We start from the raw sequence: 16,920 nt of genomic DNA, 5'->3' as shown, positions 1-16,920 counted from the left end.
ACTGATGACATCACTGATGACATCTCAAATGACATCACTCATGACATCATCCAGTGAATGTGTGATTCTGTAAAGGTTAAATATGTTTTATATATCTATGCCAAGGTGTATTGAAGAATGAATTCATTTACAAGTTCCTAAAGGTATTATTTAGTAGGTGCGTGACTGACTGTATAAGTGAGTGATTGAACATTTCTTACTGAATGCATGGGTTAGTGACTAAACTGTGTAAAAGTCTGCATTAGTCTCTCCGTGGGTGTGTAAGCAACTGCATGGGTTGCTGAATAGCTACATGAGTGTCTATATAGGTTATTGATATGTTGTCTGAGTATCTGTATGAGTCCCTAAGTGTCTGTGTGGGTGGGTGCTTGGGGGGTGTATGAGTCTGTGCATAGATGTCTGAGTGGGTGATTCAGTGGTTGTATGGGTTAAAAAGGTCTCAGCAATGTCCAAAATTTGAGCTATTGGCATTGTGAATTTTAATGTCTGTTAGCCATATTTGGCCTCCTAATTGATGTTACTGTGACAGTGTTAATGTTAGTGTCTTATTGTTAATGTTACTGTGACAGCGCCCACGAGCAAAAAGAAAAGAAAATCTGATTGCAAGGTGAGAAAAGATTGGCAAAATTTAAAGAAAGCTAACTATCGAAAATAAATGTTTGCAATTTTGTTCATTCTGCTGGGCACATTTTTTTTTTCACTCAAATGCCTTCTGTATGCTTCGCACTAAAAGTTAAAAGGAACAAAATATTACCTCAATCATGCAGGGAGCAGCAGATGAGCACTGACTAGGTTGATTACTTTTTCCCTCTGGTTTCTTGCTATAAAATCCAAGAGTAAATCACAATTAATGCAAGAGAAAGGCGCACATAGTGCAAACAAATAGTGTAGTTACACAGGCCCAAGGTCTAATAATGGGGTGTAATTGTTGGACACGCACATTGTTTTACACAAAGCTGCATTAAAAATTAGTAACAACCATGATATTTATAGACATGCTCAACATTTTATAAACAAAATATATATGTACGCCAATGGGCTCGTATATGGCTTACACTTAAAGCAATGGGTCCCCTACAAGCGTCCTGCGTGATGGTCTGACCCAAATAATACAATGGGAAACACTTTTTTCAGGCAGCGGGAATCAAAATTAAACCACGCTTGTCACTCGAGAATACAGACGCATAAAATAACCCAACCACTGAACGAGTAAATGAAATGAGGTAAACCGTCGTAACATCCATCAGAAACCCACACAAACATGACACTGCCCTTTATTTTCTGACTCGCCTACCTCTCAGAATGTACGATGTTTGTCAAGGGATCTTATCTCTTTGTGTGAGTGACATTCCGTATGCAATTCTGCTAGCTCCGACGCTGCATACTTTCAGCTACATTCATAGGCTGGGGGATGGGTGGGAAACTGCTGATTTCATTTTGTCACGGCCAGCTAATGTGAAGCGTAGACTCGTTTCAGCCAAAATAACCACTATAGTCTATAAAGGCTCTGCGCGTTTAGACAACAGAAACGAAGGTATTGGTGTCCAGACTGATTCCAGACCCCTCTCCCCCCGAGGATATGTTAGTCTGCAGACCAGCAGTGCCACTATGAGCCCCTCTTACCGAGGAGTGAACAGTTCCTGGCAACTATTGAACACGACCACCCTGATCCCTCAGGGATCGGGGCAATAGTACAGTGCTTTTCGCTCAATCACTCGTGATCACTTGTTCTCTGAGAGATACACATAATAAAATATGGGGACGTTTTCAATAAGCATTTATTGAACCAGCGTCATGCTAGTATAAAATGCGTGTGCTGCAACAACCATTGGACAGTAACAGATGTATCCTGTGATAAGCACCAATAAAGTAAATAGAAGGTCAAATTCTACCGTAGTGCTAAAACAGTGAATATATGCAGGCATATAGATACATGACAATACTAACGCGTACTCCTACGATGCAACCCTAACTAGATGTACCTAAGTGTACCTAGAATGCATGTAGGTGTATAGCCAAGAATCCCCCTATGAAAGAGCCAACCCCATTACCTGATGTGAGAGAGCAAAGGACCTCGTCTTGGCCTGGAATTGGACACCCCTTGAGGGATGTCAAACCACTCCGCGCTGGAGTGTTTGCGGGCAGGGTCTTCAGCGTCTCCTGTCAGCATGGAAGTTTCTTCTGCTATGGCTGCCTAGAAAAGATATGGTGCGTATGTACCCGAAAGGTACCCTCAGGGGTTCTACCTAGATGTGTCATGGTACTATGGGCATGTCGAACAAAGATGATAATAGTGGTGACCCTTATACAGAGTTATTATGCAGAACATGGTAATCCTGCTGTGACACTGAGAATACTCATACATAATAAATGAGGCTAGTTTTCTGAGAAAACCACACAACATTTATGCAGCGCCTAACTAGGTAAAAGGTCAGCGTCAGACCCGTTATTTGGAACAATGGTAAGACAAATGTAGGTAAAAGGTTGTGCAACTACCTAGGCCTATATTGGGGTTCATAACAGGATACACTGGTGGCAGCAATAGAAGATAAATATTCATGTAGAAACGCCTCCAGAGCTTCTAATTTGAGAGATGTCACCGATTCCCAACTAAGGAAACAACAACGGTGGAAGAAAAGCACAAGTGACAAGGACAATGAATCTATTTCGTGCAAATAGTTTATTTAGCATACTCCGAGAAGAAAGTTGAAGTGTGAACATTTTTATTGACAATCGTGTTAAAATAATAAAGGATTGATGCAGGGAATCTGCTCTGGAGTAGAACTAAGCTTGGAACCATAGAACATCGGCATGAAGAGACTGAGTCACCAAACCACCTCAGTATCTATAGGGCAGAGTCCGACTAGCCAGAGTGACTCACTTGCCCGTCGAACCTTACCAGAGAAACAAGTGAATTTCACCCCCAGAACAGAACACTCTAGACCATCTCAGGGATCGCGGTAACAGGAAACACCCTTTCGCTCGCTCACTTGTAATTGTCAACAATAAGATAACCAGGAGACACAAAGACGGGTAAGAACATTTATTCAAACTATTGTGCTCTGAAATGAAGTCTACGAGCCACAATTAGAAATGAGAAGCTTAATAAAAATATTGTTGGCATGGTTAATGATCGGTATACAATCAGAAGCGCCGTCATGTTATAGGACAGAGTAATCTTACACACCCTCCCCTGCTTCTAAGGCTAAATGAACATATGAATGATCTCGGGGATTACCGGCAGACCCCATACCTAAGCATGCACAGATGGACGTTTTACATTTCAGCGCGTGCAGTGCTATTCTATCAGAACTCTCCTTCCATGTGTCTGTTTTTGGCTCATGTACTCATCTTTATGGTAGGACGTGTGCACATAAACAACTGCTGCATTCTTGTGTTATATCTAGGTGCTAGTAAATGTAAATGTAGTTGAGCTTATATAGCGCACAGCTACCCGCAGTGGGTGTCCCGGCGCTTGCTTAGGGAACCCGTCCTGATATTCCCCTGTGTGATAGCCCCAGCGGGTATCCACAAGGTGAAAGTCAGGCATCCCGCCGCGAGGGGCCGTTGTGGAGATTAAGCAAGCTATTGCCCAGAGTCGCAGAGTGTGAACCCGTGAGTCGAGAAGGCAACGGAGCGAGAATTATCGAGTCAGTGGAATTTTTAGCCCAAGACCCGCCGAGGCGGGGAATTGAACCCTGGTCCTGGACCGATCTCAGCTTCCGGGTCTGCCGCCTCTAACCCCTGAGCCACACTTCTCCACTAGTGCCTGGGCCATTATTGTTTGGCCTTGTCGTTGCACGCAGAGTAAATCCCAGGAAAAGAACAGAACGCAAAAACATTTGCAAGTTCCGTGTTGTGAGAAGTTAGCCTGGCATATGATGTCCATTAGTTCTAGTGGGCACCTTGCACCAGTCTAATCGACCCTTATTGATGGTGGTTGTAAAGTCAACCTTATAGAAAGCTATCCTAGTGGTAGCAGGGACCAGCAGTCATCAAGCTAAGGCTTCTGTGGGCGAGTTAAGCAAATTATTTTACCATTTATAATCTCTTGAGTACCAAATGAAAGTACACCACACAAGGTATATATCACATATATATGTATTTATTCTAAACACAACCCCTCTGCACTCTTTATGAGGTCAGAGGTCAAAATACATTACAAGAATCTCAATTAGCATACAATAAGTTGCACCAATACAGTTATGCCCTAGGGGCCTCACAAACCATATACTAAAATAGTGGTATAAGAACCACGTGAGGATTAGAAAGCAGGCCTGAGACCTGTGGAATCACTGGGACTACTCTAAACAACCAAAGGTTAGGAAGTAGGAGGCCCACGGGAGACGCGTGCAGTGTCTAAACACAGCCGCGGGTTACCATTGACTTTCTAGGGGAATCAAAGATGTTACAAATATACAATTTAAGGACACTTCCGGATGGACTTGGATGGAACCCTTTTAAACTAGGACACTTCGAGAGCCAAGACCCACGGGAGCACCGGAGTACTCGTGTTACCTCACCCAGGAAAGCCGGGTGCATAGGTGCCTTTTCGTGTCGGGTTTCGTCGTCGTTTTCTATGGAGACCTGTAAAGAAGTGCTGCAGGCGACCAGAGGAAAAGTGTCCGGGTGGATTCAACGGTGGATCAAAGATCTGTAGAACCTGAAAGCAGAGGGGACAGAGTCTGGGTCACTAGCCAGTGACCAGGAAGGTACCAGGAAGGAACCAGGCGATGTCGGGTGCTTTCGAGTGAAGAAGTGGAGCTTCTCTCTTCAGCCACATGGTCCAGGAGTCATCGACGATGACCAGGCGCTGGATTAGAGCTGTCCCACAAAGGATCTAGTTGACTGCGGTGTCAGCATCTGGATTGGACCCAACAAGCCTTGGTAACCCCAACCCACGCAGGAAGTCGAGATGAGCTCTGTTGCAGCCCAGCAAGGTCTGGGGAGCTTCTTCTTTGTAGGGAAGCTGGAGCAAGCCTGGAGCAACCAGGAAAGCAAGTTAGATTGTAAAGGAAGTCTTCCCGGGCCTCACTAGCCAACGGACTAGGAACCGGGAAGACGCGTCAAGCTGAAATGCAAAAGAGGGGCCCATGGGACACTCATGGAGTGTGCGGGCTTGAGCTTCGATGCAAATGGCGATCTGGGCTGGGGCTTCAAGTACCCAATGCACAACTGCGAGTTACCTTAGGAGTCAATGCAGTGAGCAAAATGCAGGATGTCCAGGAGTTCCGGTTCCACGTCTCTCGTGTCCGCCACTGGTCTCAACGTTGCTGTGATCGAAGGTCGAGGTCAGAGAAGTCTGGAAGTCCATGTTCTGTGTCACAGTCTCTTCGGTATCCGGCGGGAGCCTCGAAACTGCAGACCGGCAAGTTGCTTGTGGTGCCTGTTTGAACAGGGCGATCACTCCTTGACCACAAGGGAGATGTCTTCCATCTTCCAGTCAGAATGGAATGTCGAAGGCCCAAGAGTTCAGTATCAAAGTTTCGTTCCAGGATAATCCAAAGTCCTAGGGACACAGCTCCTATACTTATACTAAGTTTGGGGGCTGGATTACCTGTTTATTTGTGCAATTTTATATAGCGCGAACTTTACCCGAAGGTGTCAGAGCGCTTTACATAAGAATCAGTTGAAAACATAAGGACTTAGGGTTACATGCGTAAAAAAAATTGCAAATGTTTGCTTTACATAAGAACCAGTTGAAAACATAAGGACTTAGGATTACATACGTTACATAAAGGATACAAACAGAAAAATTGCAAATGTACAAGAGGCAAAGTCACATAGGGAGGGGATACACATGGATATACTCTAAGAGTCACATAGGAATGGTAGAGAGCATAGCGGACTACTGCATATTCTAGTGATTAGAGTTATCTCTATATACATAGGGAGGGGATATGACTGGATATACTCTAAGAGTCACACAGGAATGGTAGATATTACAAAGGTCTACTACATATACTAGTGATTAGAGTTATCTCTATATACATAGGGAAGGGATACGAATGGATATACTCTAGGAGTCACATAGGAATGGTAGAGAGTACAAAGGTCTACTGCATATACTAGTGATCAGAGTTATCTCTATATACATAGGGAAGGGATACGAATGGATATACTCTAGGAGTCACATAGGAATGGTAGAGAGTACAAAGGTCTACTGCATACACTAGTGATTAGAGTTATCTCTATATACATAGGGTGGGGATATGACTGCATACACTCTAAGAGTCACATAGGAATAGTAGAGAGTAAAAAGGTCTACTACATATAGTAGTGATTAGAGTTATCTCTATATACATAGGGAATGGATACGAATGGATATACTCTAAGAGTCACACAGGAATGGTAGAGAGTACAAAGGTCTACTGCATATACTAGTGGTTAGAGTTATCTCTATATACATAGGGAAGGGATATGTATGGATATACTCTAAGAGTCGCATAGGAATGGTAGAGAGTACAAAGGTCTACTGCGTATACTAGTGATTAGAGTTATCTCTATATACATAGGGAAGGGATACAAATGGATATACTCTAAGAGTCACATAGGAATGGTAGAGTACAAAGGTCTACTGCATATACTAGTGATTATAGTTATCTCTATATACATAAGGAAGGGATACAAATGGATACACTCTAAGAGTCACATAGGAATGGTAGAGAGTACAAAGGTCTACTGCATATACTAGTGGTTAGAGTTATCTCTATATACATAGGGAAGGGATATGAATGGATATACTCTAAGAGTCACATAGGAATGGTAGAGAGTACAAAGGTCTACTGCGTATACTAGTGATTAGAGTTATCTCTATATACATAGGGAAGGGATACAAATGGATATACTCTAAGAGTCACATAGGAATGGTAGAGTACAAAGGTCTACTGCATATACTAGTGATTATAGTTATCTCTATATACATAAGGAAGGGATACAAATGGATATACTCTAAGAGACACATAGGAATGGTAGAGAGTACAAAGGTCTACTGCATATACTAGTTATCTCTATATACATAGGGAAGGGATACAAATGGATATACTTCAAGAGTCACATAGGAGTAGTAGAGAGTACAAAGGTCTACTGCATATACTAGTTATCTCTATATACATAGGGAAGGGATACAAATGGATATACTCTAAGAGTCACATAGGAATGGTAGAGAGTACAAAGCTCTACTGCATATACTAGTGATTAGAGTTATCTCTATATACATAGGGAAGGGATACAAATGGATATACTCTAGGAGTCACATAGGAATGGTAGAGAGTACAAAGGTCTACTGCATGTACTAGTGATTTGAGTTGTCTCTATATACATAGGGAAGGAATACAAATGGATATACTCTAAGAGTCACATAGGAATGGTAGAGAGTACAAAGGTCTACTGCATATACTAGTGATTAGAGTTATCTCTATATACATAGGGAAGGGATACGAATGGATATACTCTAGGAGTCACATAGGAATGGTAGAGAGTACAAAGGTCTACTGCATATACTAGTGATTAGAGTTATCTCTATATACATAGGGGAGGGATATGACTGGATATACTCTAAGAGTCACATAAGAATGGTTGATGGTACAAAGGTCTACTGCATATACTAGTGATTAGAGTTATGTCAATATGCAAAAAAGCAGAGTTCCATAAGTGTGGATGCAGTCACAGCACAAAGGGAGGGTGGGAGGGATGCAAGGGTATGGAGAGAAGGCAAAGCGGAAAAGGGAAGAAACATTTGAGGATCATCGACGGGGAAAAGGTTTAAAGGACGCGGTAATGGAAGGAGGGTCAGAGTCCAGAAAAAAGTGTCGGCCAGGACAGAACAAAAAGTAAAGAAGTTCAGTAGAGAAGGTGGGAGATGAAGCTGGAGGCCAGCCGCAGGCGCGTCACCATCTTGGAGAGCTTGCGGTCAGCCGGCTCGGTGGGGGTGAGAGTGCGCAAGGTGGTGAAGGCCGTGTTGATGCTGTTGGTGCGGTCACGCGTTGGCCGTGAGGTGCTGCACGGCAGCCGATGGGTTGTGTGTGGATTCAACCACCCTGGAAGATGTGTGGGAATCGGCGGCGGGTCGGCAGGGGGCAAGCAGTGTGGACTCCGGGAGCAATGCAGCCTTGCACGGCACATTCAGAACACTAGTGCCATGCGGGGGGGAGGGGTGAGTGGTCCGGAGATCCGGCCCGTGTTGCAGGACCACAGGGCATTCCGGTAATGGCAGTGGCCCCAAACCGGCAGCAGGTCGGGAGGCAGGCCAGAAAATCCGAGAGAGGGCCGCAGGATTAGCAGGAGGCCGGAGAGAAGTTGGGGCTGGCCAGTGGAAGCGGCGATCGCCATCCGAAAGTCGCCGCCGGCCGCCATCTTGGAATCAGTCCTGTAAGTTCCCTCCTATGGGTGGACATGGGGAGGAGGTGGTTACACCCCCTTCCCTTTGTCCAGTTTCGCGCCAGCGCTGGGGCTTGCGCCCCAGCAATCGGTTTGGACTGGACTATGCATGGAGCACCTTGTGTGCCCTAGGCAGTGTCTGAAAAAGCATTCCCTGAATGCAACCCTGCCTGCCCCAATACACTAAAGCCTGCCTGGAGAGGTGCTAGCACCTCCCCTGAAAAGAAACCTATTGTCCAGACCTCCCCTGCCGGAGTTTCGTCCAGCAGCAGGAGGGCAGACTTGTGTCTGTGGCAGCAGCATCCATTTTGTGATGCCAGGGCTCTGTCTAACTTTAACCGGGCAAACCAGTAACAACATGTCTTCTCCCTCTAGAAGGGTGGATTGCTACCCCTCCCCCCACCAGGACTAGTGGGGGTAGTATTCCAAAGTGTTTGACACCTTACACGACATGGTTTGATAAAGCCAAACCAAAGTTAGCATTAACTACGAGGATTATAATGCACTTAAGAGTATATGGTATGGCTCTATCATAGGACAGCTATAAGGAGATGATTCCGAAAGCTGCAGAGGGGCTCAGCTCATGCTAGGGCACCCTCTCACATAAAACCAAGCACTCTACCTCCAGGATTGTCAAGGCCTGCCATAGGAGTGACTTATAGGTGAATATGTGATTTTATGTAAAGGTGGGTATAGGTATACTATATCCCAGTAAGTGGTGATTACACCACCTTACCCAGGCTGTGTGAACAGACATGTGGTGTCAGTTTGGAGGGCCAGCCAGGGGTGGCATAATACATGCTCAAGCCCCTGGTAGGCCTTGGATGTACCTATGCCCTGGGTACCTACGGTACACTATACCGGGACTCACAAAGGTGACTCAATACCCAATCTGGTATGTACTTAAAGTACATGGAGTCCATTTTAGAGGGAAAGCAGATAGGCTGGGGCCCTGATTAGCAGGGTCCCAGCCAAACTAAGTCGAAAATCAGCAAAACACCAGGCAAAAAGTGGGGGCAACCTTATAGTCAGATATCCACCTTCCTACATGTGTGAAAGTAGAAGCAAGAATATTTATATAGTAACATGTGCAAAGAAAAATGAGGCCGATAAAGTTAGGCTGGAATGCCAGAAACCGTTCCTCGGAAGCTTGTTTCTGGTCCAGGGAAGGCATGGCTTGGCAGTTCGGGCTGGACTGTTCCCATGAGGCACAGGGTCAGACTGATTTGCATATAGCCATGTCTGAACTGGGGTGGCAGAGTGGGCTAAAGAACAGTGATGAATTAAACCCATATCTTTTGACTGGGTGTGAGTGTTTGATTGGTTCAGATGCTCCGTCCATTACCACCCCCTTTTGTACCGCTTTTGGCTGCCATAAGTGTGGCAGGGTATGCTCAGACGTGAGTCCCTTGCTCACTTTGCCACTGGATTCAAGCAAGCTGGGCTGAAGACTGCTGGAATGCCAGGAACCGGTCCTCAGAAGCTAGTTTCTGGTCCAGGGACAGACTAATTTGCATATAGCCAGGTTATGAGCTGGGATGGTGCAGTGAGCTAAATAACGGTGATGGATCAAGCCCTGATCTTTGGACTGGGTAAGAGTGGTCTGCTTAATTCAGACTCTCTGTTCATCACCACCCCCTTTTCTGAATCGTTTTTGGCGACTATAGGTGTGGCAGGGTATACTCAGACATGAGTCCCTTGCTCACTGCACCATCAGGATTCAAGCAAGCCGGGCCGACGACGGCTGAAATGCCAGAAACCGGTCCTCGGAAGCTTGTTTCCTTTCTGGTGAAGAATTGGCTTGGTAGTTTGGTCTGCCCTGTTCCCATGATGCACTGGGCCAGGGACAGACTAATTTGCATATAGCCAGGTTCTGAGCTGGGATGGTGCAGTAAGCTAAATAACGGTGATGGATCAAGCCCTGATCTTTGGACTGGGTAAGAGTGGTCTGCTTAATTCAGACACTCTGTTCATCACCACCCCCTTTTCTGAATCGTTTTTGGCCACTATAGGTGTGGCAGGGTATACTCAGACATGAGTGCCTTGCTCACTGCACAATCAGTATTCAAGCAAGCCGGGCCGACGACGACTGAAATGCCAGAAACCGGTCCCCGGAAGCTTGTTTCCTTTCTGGTGAAGAATTGGCTTGGTAGTTTGGTCTGCCCTGTTCCCATAATGCACTGGGCCAGGGACAGACTAATTTGCATATAGCCAGGTTCTGAGCTGGGATGGTGCAGTGAGCTAAATAACGGTGATGGATCAAGCCTGATCTTTGGACTGGGTAAGAGTGGTCTGCTTAATTCAGACACTCTGTTCATCATCACCCCCTTTTCTGAATCGTTTTTGGCCACTATAGGTGTGGCAGGGTATACTCAGACATGAGTCCCTTGCTCACTGCACCATCAGGATTCAAGCAAGCCGAGCCGACGACGGCTGAAATGCCAGAAACCGGTCCCCGGAAGCTTGTTTCCTTTCTGGTGAAGAATTGGCTTGGTAGTTTGGTCTGCCCTGTTCCCATGATGCACTGGGCCAGGGACAGACTAATTTGCATATAGCCAGGTTCTGAGCTGGGATGGTGCAGTGAGCTAAATAACGGTGATGGATCAAGCCCTGATCTTTGGACTGGGTAAGAGTGGTCTGCTTAATTCAGACACTCTGTTCATCACCACCCCCTTTTCTGAATCGTTCTGGTCCAGGGAAGGCATGGCTTGGCAGTTCGGGTTGGACTATTCCCATGAGGCACAGGGTCAGACTGATTTGCATATAGCTATGTCTGAACTGGGGTGGCAGAGTGGGCTAAAGAACGGTGATGGATTAAACCCAGATCTTTTGACTGGGTGTGAGTGTTTGATTGGTTCAGATGCTCCGTCCATTACCACCCCCTTTTGTACCGCTTTAGGCCGCCATAAGTGAGGAAGGGTATGCTCAGACGTGAGTCCCTTGCTCACTTTGCCACTGGATTCAAGCAAGCCGGGCTGAAGACGGCTGGAATGCCAGAAACCGGTCCTCAGAAGCTTGTTTCCGGTCCAGGGAAGGCATGGCTTGGCAGTTCGGGCTGGACTGTTCCCATGAGGCACAGGGTCAGACTGATTTGCATATAGCCATGTCTGAACTGGGGTGGCAGAGTGGGCTAAAGAACGGTGATGGATTAAACCCAGATCTTTTGACTGGGTGTGAGTGTTTGATTGGTTCAGATGCTCCGTCCATTACCACCTCCCTTTTGTACCGCTATAAAGTTAGGCTAACATAGGGAAAACTAAAATGTCCCATGGGGGAAACACTTGACAGGAAGAGAGGCTAATCTTTACTTCCAGGGGGTAAAAATATTTTCACATGCACTTGGAAAATATAACAAGCTGTTTCTGAAAACAGAAGTGTTTAACAATGCAAAGTTGTGCTGTTGTGGGTGGAAAGCACATTTCTAAGCTGAGTTCTGCCCATCTCCAAGCAACAGCCACATGGCGTGAGGAAGGGGGTGAGGTCACGGAACACGTGCCCTCTGAAAACAGAATCTGACATTTGATCTCAGTGTTTGAATGCTCAGCAAATGTGAAGAGATAAGAACAAGCTTTACAGGCCTGTTTACAGAAATTAATGGAGTGAGTGGTAACAGGACCTTTCGTGTGAACTGCAGTTCAACGAAGAGAAAAAGTTGTTTCTAAAAACGATGCTAAAATGAAAGCAGTCGATTGATAAGTGATTGCCCATGCTCTCATGGAGGACTAAACACAGGAAAAGGCAACATGAATGTATGCCAAGGACAAATGGGGAGAAAGATGAGGAGGAGAGCAAATGGGAAACCTATGGGTTGCCTGAAGCCTAAAAAGTATATACATCATTTCTTGAAGAGAAAGCACAAGCGTTGTCTAGTTGAGACCTAGAAAGCACTCTTTCTGGACCAAGATCTAGCTTTCTGGAAACTGCATGGGGACCCCACGCTGCCGCTATTTCAATTTTACAGCAACGGTATTGGTGGAATGGTTTGTATCAGCAACTTCCCCTTTATGTCCTATGTTGTGACATTTGTCAACAGATTAAGTCTCCTAATATGTCCCGTCCACATGAGACACAGCTCTATCTTTCAAATCAGCCGTTTGGCTGTGTTTATCTTAACCATTGTGGTCCCCTTGTTTCCGATAATGCATGTAAATCGATGACATTCATGGGGGTGCAGGTGCATCTTTCATTTCCATATAGGCCCGGGGGAAATTTTGTTGTGTAGCTGATGAACTGTGACTTAAAGCTGTCTTTAGTGGCAAAGGTATTAGGTAGGGGATGTGGCTGGTTGACTCATCTTTATGGGGGTCAATGTGCACTTAACAACCTCCCTAAAAGATTTCCGGGTGGGCGGAGCACATATTAAATGAACTTTTGCTTCAAGATGTATGTTCAGACCTTGACGGTCTAAACATTGTGGTGGCAGCTGCTACCTTTGACATGGATAATCACTGTACTGTCTTGCAGAATCTGCAAAAATGTTGTGACTCTCTGGCGAATGCGCATTTGCCTTCGACTCTCTCATCGGATGCAGCTGTTCTGATTCCTGTCTCTGGCTGGCTTCCTAAAGTTAGTGATCTGGTTCATGAAAAGGTGACAATCAAGAAAGAATTTGGTCGATCTTACTGTACTCCTGTTCCAGTGCTTGGTCTTCAGGGTAACCGAACTGTGATTCTACCTCCTCTTTCAGGATTCAAAGACAATTGTTTTGTTTCCATTTAACAGGCGAAGTTAAACCATATGGCAAATTCTAAATAATATGCCTAGAAGTGTCCCACTACAGAATGTTGTTTTGAAGCAGTTAAAAACCATCATTCCTGCTTCTCCCCAGCCACCAGAGGGAAACGTCAAGCCTTCAGTTGACCTGGTATCTGTTACATCTATACACATTCCATGATTTAAATAGCTTATTCTGATCCACCACTTGAGACCCTTTTGGAGGTGCAAGCTTCAAGTTCTTTTCCAGACTCCCAGCCTCCTCTATTCCAACTGAGATCTTCAGGCTACTATATTGATCAATATAACTTTACTTTCCACATTTTTTCATTGACCTCGGTTTTGCATCCACACCAGTACCGATTTGTGTTTTCATCTCTTGGTTAAAACGCACTTATCTGATTCCACAGTGGATATATATCTGGAAGTACTCTCCATGGTATTTCTGTTCATGCGGATTAGATTTGTGACTGATTTTTTTCCTTTCAAATAAAGGCCCTTACCACCCCGAACGCTTTGTTGCAGAACCGTTGAACGGGCTGTTGGCTCCACATTCATCCTCATATAAAATGAAAAGAGACTAGTCCCTTGTCAACATTTCAGCGGTCCCAGTCACTGATGGAATTGTATCGGATAAAGTACCATTTGATGTGTTTGGTCCAACGGAGACCCTTCAGATACTCTATGGATTCAGGGTTTCCATCGGTGATGTTATAGTGCCTTGGTTACAATGTTTTCATAATTACAATATTACACTGTTTTTGAATCTGAAGATTTATTTTTGAACTTGTACACCTGGAGCGGACGATTACTTCCATTTTAGTTACCAGACTCACCGCATATCGGCCCTTATCAAGGAGGCCGACCCAGCTATACTGCACATATACATTGTCTCTCCCAGGACCGTCATTCTATGTCCTGAAGAAGTTCATTGTTTATGAACGAAACACGGTGGCTGGCTTTTTTGTATTTGATTCAGAAAAGGGGGTGGTGATGAACAGAGTGTCTGAATTAAGCAGACCACTCTTACCCAGTCCAAAGATCAGGGCTTGATCCATCACTGTTTTTTAGCTCACTGCACCATCCCAGCTCAGAACCTGGTTATATGCAAATTAGTCTGTTCCTGTCCCAGTGCATGATGGGAACAGGGCAAACCAAACTACCAAGCCAATTCTTATACTGGGAAGGAAACAAGCTACCGGGGACCGGTTTCTGGCATTTCAGCCGTCGTCGGCCCGGCTTGCTTGAATCCTGATGGTGAAATAAGCAAGGGACTCACATCTGAGTATACCCTTCCACGCTTATGGTGGACAAAATGATTCAGAAAAGGGGGTGGTGATGAACAGAGTGTCTAAATTAAGCAGACCACTCTTACCCAGTCCAAAGATCAGGGCTTGATCCATCACCATTTTTTAGCTCACTGCACCATCCCAGCTCAGAACCTGGCTACATGCAAATTAGTCTGTTCCTGTCCCAGTGAATGATGGGAACGGGGCAAACCAAACTACCAAGCCAATTCTTATACTGGGAAGGAAACAAGCTACCGGGGACCGGTTTCTGGCATTTCAGCCGTCGTCGGCCCGGCTTGCTTGAATCCTGATGGTGCAATTAGCAAGGGACTCTATCTGAGTATACCCTTCCATGCATCACCACCCCCTTTTCTGAATCGTTTTGCCCACCATAAGCGTGGAAGGGTATGCTCAGACATGAGTCCCTTGCTCATTGCACCATCAGGATTCAAGCAAGCCGGGCCGAAGACGGCTGTAATGCCAGAAACCGGTCCCCGGAAGCTTGTTTCCTTCCCAGTAAAAGAATTGGCTTGGTAGTTTGGTCTGCCCTGTTCCCATGATGCACTGGGCTAGGGACAGACTAATTTGCATGTAGCCAGGTTCTGAGCTGGGATGGTGCAGTGAGCTAAAAAACGGTGATGGATCAAGCCCTGATCTGTTGACTGGGTACGAGTGTTCTGCTTAATTCAGATACTCTGTCCATCACCACCCCCTTTTCTGAATTGTTTTGTCCACCATAAGCGTGGAAGGGTATGCTCAGACATGAGTCCCTTGCTCATTGCACCATCAGGATTCAAGCAAGCCGGGCCGAAGACGGCTGTAATGCCAGAAACCGGTCCCCGGAAGTTTGTTTCCTTCCCAGTAAAAGAATTGGCTTGGTAGTTTGGTCTGCCCTGTTCCCATGATGCGCTGGGCCAGGGACAGACTAATTTGCATGTAGCCAGGTTCTGAGCTGGGATGGGCAGTGAGGTAAAAAACGGTGATGGTTCAAGCCCTGATCTGTTGACTGGGTACGAGTGTTCTGCTTAATTCAGATACTCTGTCCATCACCACCCCCTTTTCTGAATCATTTTGTCCACCATAAGCGTGGAAGGGTATGCTCAGACATGAGTCCCTTGCTCATTGCACCATCAGGATTCAAGCAAGCCGGGCCGAAGATGGCTGTAATGCCAGAAACCGGTCCCCGGAAGCTTGTTTCCTTCCCAGTAAAAGAATAGGCTTGGTAGTTTGGTCTGCCCTGTTCCCATGATGCACTGGGCCAGGGACAGACTAATGTGCATGTAGCCAGGTTCTGAGCTGGGATGGTGCAGTGAGCTAAAAAACGGTGATGGATCAAGCCCTGATCTGTTGACTGGGTACGAGTGTTCTGCTTAATTCAGATACTCTGTCCATCACCACCCCCTTTTCTGAATCGTTTTGTCCACCATAAGCGTGGAAGGGTATGCTCAGATATGAGTCCCTTGCTCATTGCACCATCAGGATTCAAGCAAGCCGGGCCGAAGACAGCTGTAATGCCAGAAACCGGTCCCCGGAAGCTTGTTTCCTTCCCAGTAAAAGAATTGGCTTGGTAGTTTGTTCTACCCTGTTCCCATGATGCACTGGGCCAGGGACAGACTAATTTGCATGTAGCCAGGTTCTGAGCTGGGATGGTGCAGTGAGCTAAAAAACGGTGATGGATCAAGCCCTGATCTGTTGACTGGGTACGAGTGTTCTGCTTAATTCAGATACTCTGTCCATCACCACCCCCTTTTCTGAATAATTTTTTTGTATTTGGACACTTATGAAAATAAAGGATTGATTGAGACAATTCTAACAAGACCATATGACTTTTTAACTTATTGACCAACCGCCTTTTTAATAACGAGTGGTACACCACACCAAAGTTTGGGTTTATTTTTTAACTCTGCTAATTATGCCGAGTTGTTCTGTTATCAACATTATGGACATCATTTTCTGCATAGAGCTAATGGACAGCGTCCCCAATATAACTATACTCAATGGGAGCATTGACCAATTCTGCCTCAGGATAGCTCCGAAACACACAAGATAAAATATACCTATTTCACGAGCTATGACACATCGGACCTGAGATCATACTAGGTTATATTGGTTCCCGCTACTTGGAGATCAAACCGTGAGCCATGTGCTCCGAAGTCAGCTGCTCTGGCCGCTGCATCACACTTCTCCACCCAGGCAAACAATTTTTCTGAACGACATTATCCAGCCAACAGCTTTTCTGGGGTTGGCAAAAATTAAATACTTGAATACTCCCAATATTCCATCACTAAACCTCTTCCTGATTGGCAGTCTTACACAAATTATACTGAAGACCAATTAAATGGTATTATACAAAACCGTACCTTTAATTCTTCAATCATGCCTCAAGGTGAGTGGTTATTATGGCCGATAGACACAAATGTTTGTCACTCTTGCTTTTTTAAACACAACATCTGAATTCAAATTAAATAGACCTTCACAAGCCATAAACGCTAACACTGTAACAGCATATTCTGTATGTAAATTCTATCAACAGCAGTTA

At 45.4% G+C, this 16,920-nt stretch overlaps 1 pseudogene across 1 annotated transcript in view; it reads right to left on the bottom strand.

Annotated features, from left to right (window-relative positions):
- Positions 1 to 16,920, bottom strand: part of LOC147736740 (uncharacterized) — an 87,367-nt pseudogene that overhangs the window by 48,935 nt on the left and 21,512 nt on the right. Inside the window, exon 2 of the transcript XR_015307575.1 lies at positions 755 to 821. The product of XR_015307575.1 is annotated as an uncharacterized LOC147736740 (transcript). The remainder of the gene's footprint in view (positions 1 to 754; positions 822 to 16,920) is intronic.

Source organism: Lissotriton vulgaris, chromosome 1_2 (assembly GCF_964263255.1).
Source record: "Lissotriton vulgaris chromosome 1_2, aLisVul1.2, whole genome shotgun sequence".
NCBI lineage: Eukaryota > Metazoa > Chordata > Amphibia > Caudata > Salamandridae > Lissotriton > Lissotriton vulgaris.
The sequence above is the reverse complement of the archived record's forward strand: the minus strand, read 5'-3'. Positions and strand labels throughout refer to the sequence as shown.